The sequence below is a fragment of the Oryctolagus cuniculus genome, chromosome 6 (assembly GCF_964237555.1).
Source record: "Oryctolagus cuniculus chromosome 6, mOryCun1.1, whole genome shotgun sequence".
Lineage (NCBI taxonomy): Eukaryota > Metazoa > Chordata > Mammalia > Lagomorpha > Leporidae > Oryctolagus > Oryctolagus cuniculus.
Window position 1 is genome coordinate 98,779,035 of NC_091437.1, and position 8,917 is coordinate 98,787,951.

At 48.2% G+C, this 8,917-nt stretch overlaps 1 non-coding gene across 1 annotated transcript; it reads left to right on the top strand.

The window, feature by feature from the left end:
- Positions 1 to 7,636: 7,636 nt before the first annotated feature.
- On the top strand, positions 7,637 to 7,800 carry LOC138850263 (U1 spliceosomal RNA). Its single transcript, XR_011390015.1, has one exon. It is a non-coding gene; the product is annotated as a U1 spliceosomal RNA (small nuclear RNA).
- The last annotated feature ends 1,117 nt before the right edge of the window (positions 7,801 to 8,917 follow it).

An 8,917-nucleotide genomic window follows, 5' to 3' on the forward strand; every position in this document is an offset into this window, starting at 1 on the left:
AAAATTAAATTTCAACTAGTACCAGTGTAAATGGCACAAAATTTAAAATCAGAAGAATCTGAACTGACATGTTTCTTTCCTTGTGTGTGTTTGCATGTGCGCAGCACCACATTTATATACAACACAGAGACATAAACAGGATATTCATAGGAGATCCCAGCATGTAGGGGTCAGTTGGTCACTTTGAACTAAGTTAGTATCAACTCAGCACTCACAACCTTCTTCACCAGATATGGCATTGCTACAGGTTGGTGGGCCTGCCTGCCACTTCAATTAGAAACATCTTTCATTCAATTCACAATTCTGTTACTTCATGTCTTAGAAGGGTAGAACTGTGTGTTCCCTCCGCTCCTGGCAATTCTGGGCATATATTTAGTTTAAGGAGTAATTCTCACATAGTAGTGCCCTGGACAAAATGCTAAATATAGGGTTCAGGGAAAATCTGGGTGGTCATTGACTATGATCAGCCCTGTGGGATGAATGGCACAGTCCTAGGCACCATGCGGTTGGCAGTGTCAATCCCTGGATGTGGCCCCCTGCTTCCGATGGAATCAGCAAGTAGGAATCCAAGTCCACGCAGAAGTCAGCCTTCTGACTTCTGACGAGGAGCTGAGCAGGCCCGAGCAGAGCGCAAGGGGATTCCGACACGTTCTCATGACTGAGACACTTTGAGAGAACAACCTTGACCTTTCAACCCGACAAATTCAAATGCAATTTGTCATCCAATGTAAAATGAATTTGGCTATGTGTAATCCTGTGTGATGAAGAGGCCTTTTCCCAGAAAAACTCGAGAACATGAAAGAGGGCCATTGAAAAATGAAATCCGCGAAATGGTTGAGCACACGCATCGATATGCTAATGACAAATTCCTCTCCCCAAATAATGAACAGCCTGTGATTCCTTGGGCAAAGCAGACTCCTTTAACACATATGGGCGTCACAGCATGGACTTGCTGACCATTTTTTCTCTCCTTGGAATTTGAAGGACAGTTTAATATTTGTTTTTCACTATCTCCTCCCATCGCTTAAATGTAATTTTCCCGTTAGAGTGACTGTGTTTTCACCACCAAAGAAGAAAGGTTGACTCGCGAGGGTCTCTCTCTGGATTCTGAAGCTGCTTTTTTCTGGGGCACTTTCTGAGCAGACCAGGAGACGAGGATATACAGAGCACACCCTCTCGAAGACAGAGAGGCAGCAAACCTGAAACCACAGAGCCCAGACCTCTCCAGCTCTCTGAGGAGGTGTCCTGAGAGCTCCAGGACCTGCTCTGTTTGCTTCCACCCAGGGAGCTGTCACTTGCCTGAGCATCATTTCAAAGCGTTCTCAAAATAAGCCTCTTTCCCACCACCGTTTCTAACTCTCTAAGCATCTACCATGCTTTATATTTGGGCAGTAAAGACTGGAATGGCCTGGACGCCTTATGAATTATGGCATGCTTTATTCTTTTATTTGCCATTTGACAATCATCATGAATGTTCATTCGGAAGCTTACAATTATGAAATAGAGCAATCTTGCAAGTAGCTACAAAAAATTCACCAGTGGACTCCTATGCAAACACTTATTTATGGAAGTTACTTGAATGATAAGAACTAAGAAACAATAATTTCTATGGGTTTAACAAATATTCTATTTTTTTCTTGAAGTATTTTAAAATTTCTTCACTTGCAAAATCAGAAAAGATCTTACCCCCATTTGCCAGTGGCAATTCTTAAGCCACAATAAGTTATCATCAGTATTGTCCTTTGTAATTGGAAAGAATCTTGACTTGTGTTTTACTCTTAAAAAAAAAAAGTAGTTATTTTTTTATTTATTTGAAAGGCAGATTTACAGAGAGAGAAGGAGAGAGATTTTCCACATGTTGGTTCACTCCCCAAGTGGCCACAACAGCCAGGGCTAGGCCAGGCTGAAGCCAGGAGCCAGGAGCTTTTTCCAGGTCTTCCACATGGATGCAGGGGGTCCAAGGACCTGGGCCACTTCCACTGCTTTCCCAGACACATGAGCAGGGAGTTGGATCAGAAGTGGATCAGCTGGGACTTGAAAGGGCACCCAAAACGGGATGCTGGCGTGGCAGTCAGTGATTTGACACACTGTGCCACAAAGCTGGTCTTGTGAGTTTTGCTCTAATGGGAAACTCGTTAGCCAACAATCGGCCATGACCCAAAGATTACTTTCTCAAATACTTGGAAAGACAACGTTTTTCTTAAAAGGGTGGTCATGCAAATTACACTGCAGTACTTTCTTTCTCTCTTTTATTATGATGAAGCTGGGTTTAAGATATAACAGAAGGCCGGCGCCGCAGCTCACTAAGCTAATCCTCCACCTTGCGGCGCCAGCACACTGGGTTCTAGTCCCGGTTGGGGTGCCGGATTCTGTCCCAGTTGCCCCTCTTCCAGGCCAGCTCTCTGCTGTGGCCAGGGAGTGCAGTGGAGGATGGCCCAGGTCCTTGGGCCCTGCACCCCGCATGGGAGACCAGGAGAAGCACCTGGCTCCTGCCATCGGATCAGCGCGATACGCGGGCCACGGCGGCCATTGGAGGGTGAACCAACGGCAAAGGAAGACCTTTCTCTCTGTCTCTCTCTCACTGTCCACTCTGCCTGTCAAAAAAAAAAAAAAAAGATATAACAGAAGAGATCTGCTGTCCATCTTCGTCATAAACTACATTTGCTCCCCTCCCCACCTTCCTCACCTCTTCATATGCTGCTTATGGCCCAGTCACAAATTTCTCACTCTCCCCTAATACCAACACACATGCTGTTTCCTTAACTGGAAATGACCTTCTCTTCTCCTCCGAATGTTGGGAATCTCCTGTGACTCACGGCAGAATTAGCCTCTCTGAGGCCCACGCTTACCCAGAGCTGGACACACATCTCCATTTCTGCCCTTGGAGCTCAGTGTTAGTGCCGATTGCTTATGCGTCTGCCCTCCTGAAGGGACGGCTCACTTCTGCATTCCCAACTCTTCTCCCCGTGCCTATCCTGGGTCACCTTCCTTCACCGAGCTGCCAGGAAGTTATTCTCCAGTCGAAGTAAATTAGTATTGGGGCCAGCGCTGTGGCTCAGTAAGTTAATCCTCCGCCTGTGGCGCCGACATCCCACATGAACGCCGGTTCGAGTCCTGGCTGCTCCTCTTCTGATCCAGCTCTCTGCTATGGCCTGGGAAAGCAGTAGAAGATGGCCCTAGTCCTTGGGCCCCTGCATCCATGTGGGAGACCCAGAAGAAGCTCCTGGCTGTTGCACCCATCTGTGGAGTGAACCAATGGAAAGAAGACCTTTCTCTGTCTCTCCTTCTCACTGTCTGTACTTCTCAAATAAATAAATAAAATCTTTTAAAAAAAAAAAAAGAAGTAAATTAGTACTAATTAAGGGGAACTCATTCCACTACCACACAAGGGAAGCGTTGAATTTGCTATTCTTCATTCAACAAAAACATCGGATTTACCTGCAATGTTTCACAAACCAAGTCATTCCTTCATGCCCAGGCCACTTCACCTGCAGCGATGCAGCTCTTGGCATGCGATTTGTGCTTACCCAGGAAGCATCCTTGTCTCCAGCCACTGCTTTTGGGGACCATGCACCTACACCACATGCTGGACTATGATTTAACCCATCTGTGTCTTCTTTTACATTACAAAAATTAGACTCTAGGTATGTAAACAAAGGGCAAAGATAACTTAGGGTTCAGAAGCAAGAAACTATTACACGCATTCCAGTCCATTCTTGCTCTAAGAGGCTTGCAGAAAACAAACAAACAAAAAATAGTTCTGTCTTTTCTGCAATCCCAAAGACAGTCCCGTGTCTGGAGTGCTGCTGAGTGGATAAGAACATGATTCAAATCTCAGTTCTTCTTCGTTGTTGCCTTTTAAATGTTTACTAGTTTATTTGAGAGGGAGTAGAAGTGGAGGAGTTCCCATCTGCTAGCTTATTCTCCAAATGCCCACAGTGGCCAGGACTGGACTGTGCTGGGCTGAAGCAGGCTATGGGACTCAATCCAGGTCTCTCACCTGAGTAGCCAGGACCCAGTTACTTGAGGCACAATCTGCTGCCTCCCAGAGAATGCATTAGCAGGAAGCTGGAGACAGATACAAAAGCCAGGTATCACAGCCAGATGCTCCAAAGTGGGACCCTGGTAACTTAACTTATGGCTTAACCACCACGCTAAACACCCGTCCCCAAATCTCAGTTCTTCCATGAACTGACTATGAGACCTCAAAAAAAGTTACTTACCCATTCTGAATTTCAACAAAATTTGGAGTGAATAGTGAACCATTGGGCTGGTGAGCAATGAATGAGACAATGCTGTCAGTACTTGTACAGGACCTAATGTACATTGGGCAGGCGACAGTGGTAGTGATTAATCTGCACATCCTGAGAATATGAATGGCTCTGGACAAATCCTAACCTCACAGATCTCCATGGAGACATCACACTCCCTCCCGGCAATCAACTGTTGGAGTTTTTCGGCTCTCAGACTCCCATTTTGCTTCCTCCATAACTGAGCCATAGGGAGAGTTGGCGAAAGCTGCTGTCTCCCAGATGGAGGCAGAGAGTAGTAAGTCACTCACCGATGGACGATATCAAGTGCAAGTGCGTTACATTCATACCTGCCTGTCCTGCATCTGTGGAAACCCTCGGACAACAGGGCTGTGAGTGAAGAAAAGACCATTGGAAGGGAGGAGGAGAAAGCCAGCGTGGGGTGGGCAGAAGGGGGATGTGGAGTGTGGGAGGGAACCCTAGATTCTCCGTTGTTTTCTTGAACTGAAATCACGGATGCGAGAGTTAGATACTGGTGTCCTTTATCTGGAAAGCTAGGGAGAAAGGAAGAGCCAGTGTAAACAATGCATGTAAGGAAGTAAATGTATGAACATCTAAACTGAACTCCCCTATGTGTTTAACAAATAGCTCTCATATGAGTTATTGTCTTTCAAAAATGGAGTCAGGGACATCTCTGTGTCTTTCTGAAGTCAAACTAAGCTGTCATCAGGCCAGCTCAGGAATACCAGGAGCAGTCTCTCTGATGCACACATCCTGCCCCCATTTCTTTCTTTCTTTCTTTCTTTCTTTTTTTTTTTTTTTTTTTTTTTTTGACAGGCAGAGTGGACAGTGAGAGAGAGAGAGACAGAGACAGAGAGAAAGGTCTTCCTTTTGCTGTTGGTTCACCCTCCAATGGCCACCGCGGCTGGCGTGCTGCGGCCAGCGCACCGCGCTGATCCGATGGCAGGAGCCAGGTGCTTCTCCTGGTCTCCCATGCAGGTGCAGGGCCCAAGCACTTGGGCCTTCCTCCACTGCACTCCCAGGCCACAGCAGAGAGCTGGCCTGGAAGAGGGGCAACCGGGACAGAATCTGGCGCCAGGACCGGGACTAGAACCCGGTGTGCCGGTGCCGCAAGGTGGAGGATTAGCCTAGTGAGCCGCGGCACCGGCCCCTGCCCCCATTTCACAGCAGCAATTATGGAAAGAACACCAGAATTCAGTGGAATGCCTCTCCCCCACTCCATCCCCCTGTCCAGAGGTGGGTGCTGCTGGGTGCCCCGTGTCCATCCCTTTCCTGCAGACTCCCTCAGAGAAGCTGCAGACACCCAAGGGTGGCCCGTGATAGTCTTTGTTATCAGGAGCCGGCAAGCCTCCTTTCATCTCATTAAATTATACCCTTTCTGCGAAGAAGACAGGCGAGGAAAGCAAGAGTTGGTAATTGTATCCCATTCAAGCCCCGTGTAGCCGCAGGGAAAGGGGCCCATGAGCCCTCCTCGGGTTACACTGCTCACCGCGTGGTTTTTCCATTTTCCACACCGCCCCACACTCCAAGGGTTTTTGCTTAATCCCGGGGCGGGCGGGAACTGTCCTGAAGGGTTATAATAAGGTAATTAAGTACCATGTGGCAGACGCTGGGCTAAGAGCTTGACCTACATTATTTTCATTAAGTCTCCAACACCCTTGAGAGGGTGTTATTATTTTGGGTGTTTTTTTTTTTTTTTAACATCACCGTTTTCCAGATGACAACTTGGGGAGGCGAAGAAACATGACCACGGCTCAATAGCAGGCGACTTCCAGGGGAAGAGTCTGATCCCAGGCAACCTGGCGTCAGAGCCCATGTAGTGAGCCTGTGCTCTGATGTGAACCTCAGAATTCATTCTGCTGTGCTGTGGCCTGCATGCTTGCAAACCCCCAAAATTTGTTATGTGGGAGCCCACTATCTTAAGTTCTTTCTGTTGCTACCACAAAATATCTGAGATCAGGTAATTTATAAAGAAGAGAAGTCTATCTGGCTCATGGTGCTGGAGGCCAGGAAGCCCAGGGGACAGGGCTCTGGTGCGTGTTCGGCCTCTGGTGAGGGCCCTCCTGCTGCACAGTGACCTGGCTGAGGGTCACACGGAAAGACAGAGCAAGCTGCTAGCGTGGGTCTCTCCTCCTCCTAGAAAGCCTCCAGTGCTGCCATGGGGGCCCCACCCTCATGACCTCATCCAATCTCAATTACCTCCCCAAGGCCCAACTTCCCAAACACCATTAACAGCTGCACTTGGAAATTAAGTTTCCCACACAGGAACTTTTAGAGGACACATTCAGATCATAGTACCTTCTCCTTAACGTGCTAGAATTAGGAGGTAGAGCCTCAGGGAGATAAGCAGATGATTAGGGGAGAGCCCTCATCATGGTGGGATTAGTGCACTTATATGAAGAGAAGGAGGCATCAGACTCTCCTCCCCTCCCCTCCCCTCCCCTCCCCTCTCCTCTCCTCTCCTCCCCTCCCCTCCCTCCTCCCCTCCCCTCCCCTCCCCTCCCCTCTCCTCTCCTCTCCTCTCTCTACCATGTGAGAACACACTAAGAGTGGCCAGCTGAAAACCAAGGAAGAGGCCCTCCTTACCCTTGGACTTCTCAGCCTGCAGAACTGTGGTTGTACAAAATCCAGTCTGGTAATTTGCTAAAGCAGCCAAACTGGCTGAGCTATTCTGGGCTAATTAAGATGCTCTCACCATGCTGCTGGAAGGTCCTGACACTCCACTCCACTCCACTCCCCCAAATACTCTGAAGGTATACTCAGCAATCAGCCATCCGGGTGGGGATCCAGTCAGGTCCCCAAGGTTACCTCCTTGGCCCCTTGGCTGGCTCTCAAGAGGGATTGGAAGGCGCTTCCTATTGGCTTTCTCAGTGAAATAGACAAGCTGGGATGAAATCGCAAAGAAACAGCATGAGGCAGAGGAGTTCAACTCCCTGAGTGGCTGACCTTCTCAGACCACTTAGGAAACTGTGGCTTTCACCACTCTGTCACCGCAGAGGCTCAGGGCACGGAGCTCCCTGGAAGAGACACGACCAGAGTCAGGGATCATCTTCTTTCCCTAACACTTCTTGCAGCACCCTTCCTTCTTCCTCTTCCCCTTGCTTCCTTGTCTACCCAAGCACTGCAGAGCTGTGCTGATAACTTCTTCTATGACTTCACTGATCAGGATGCTATGGTGTCCAGGTGTTCCTGGGAATTCCAACCAGGAAAGCGGTGCAAAGCCTGATGCCGCTCTGATTGCTGAGATTGTCAGTCACTGCTTCCTGTGTGTCAGGCCCACAGGGACAGGGACTGTGCCCGTTTTTCCTTAGGTTTCCAGTGGCTAACTTAGTGCCTAGTACATGCAAGGTCAATATACACTGACCATACTTACCTGGCAGGGGAGATACCATGATCACGAAGGTGGTTTTCCCAGGGCGAGGCTTATCCATTGCACTCCGGATGTGCTGACCCCTGCGATTTCCCCAAATGTGGGAAACTCGACTGCATAATTTGTGGTAGTGGGGGACTGCGTTCGCGCTCTCCCCTGAAAAAAAAAAAAATATACACTGACCTAAGTTGATCACCTGGTAGTTTTCCTAATAGATTTTCTCATAACTGCATTTCACTTAGTGACTTAATCAAATTTTCATACCAGAATTGAAGCCTTAACGTCAGTGCTGTGACATACATTAGTTGGCAGCATTTATGCCAACCTTCATGAAGCCATTGACAAATTATCATGAAACCTTGAAGGCAGGAGCCATAGCCTCCTCACCTTTATATGTCCACTGCTGTGCCTTCAAATAGCAGGCTCAGTGGTTGTGGCGTTGACTTGAATAATCTGTCTATAAGCAGAAACTCCATGCTTAGTTGGAAAGTCACCCAAGGTCATCTGCAACTTCCACTAAAGAATGCAAGAGTAGATTTCTCTCTAATCTCCCAACTTATGCAAAAGATTCCTTACACTACTACAACTTTTCCAGAAATTCACAGGTTCAGATTGCACTGTGTGCATTTCCTTTTCTCCCTACTTAGGAGCTCCCCCTAAGTCACAATCTTGCCACATCTTGCCACTGTGTGTTGTTTTTATGCCAGTATATTAGTAGAATCTCCTTGGCCTATCCAGTCCACACAAGCAATAATAGAGTCCCCACATGTTCCAACAGCTCACAACCTCCCTTTAAGACCAGTGCCGGCCAGTGCCGCGGCTCACTAGGCTAATCCTCCGCCTTGCGGCGCCGGCACACCGGGTTCTAGCCCCAGTCGGGGAGCCGGATTCTGTCCCGGTTGCCCCTCTTCCAGGCCAGTTCTCTGCTGTGGCCAGGGAGTGCAGTGGAGGATGGCCCAGGTCCTTGGGTCCTGCACCCCATGGGAGACCAGGATAAGTACCTGGCTCCTGCCATCGGATCAGTGCGGTGCGCCGGCCGCAGCACGCCGGCCGCGGCGGCCATTGGAGGGTGAACCAACGGCAAAGGAAGACCTTTCTCTCTGTCTCTCTCTCTCACTGTCCACTCTGCTTGTCAAAAAAAAAAAAAAAAAAAAAAAAAAGACCAGTGCCTATCAATGTTGAATTTGTGAGGGCTCAACTCTTTCCCAAACTTGTAGGGTTGAAATGGAAGGATTATGAGAGTTGCTTTTAATTATATTTAATTTATTTTTTTTTT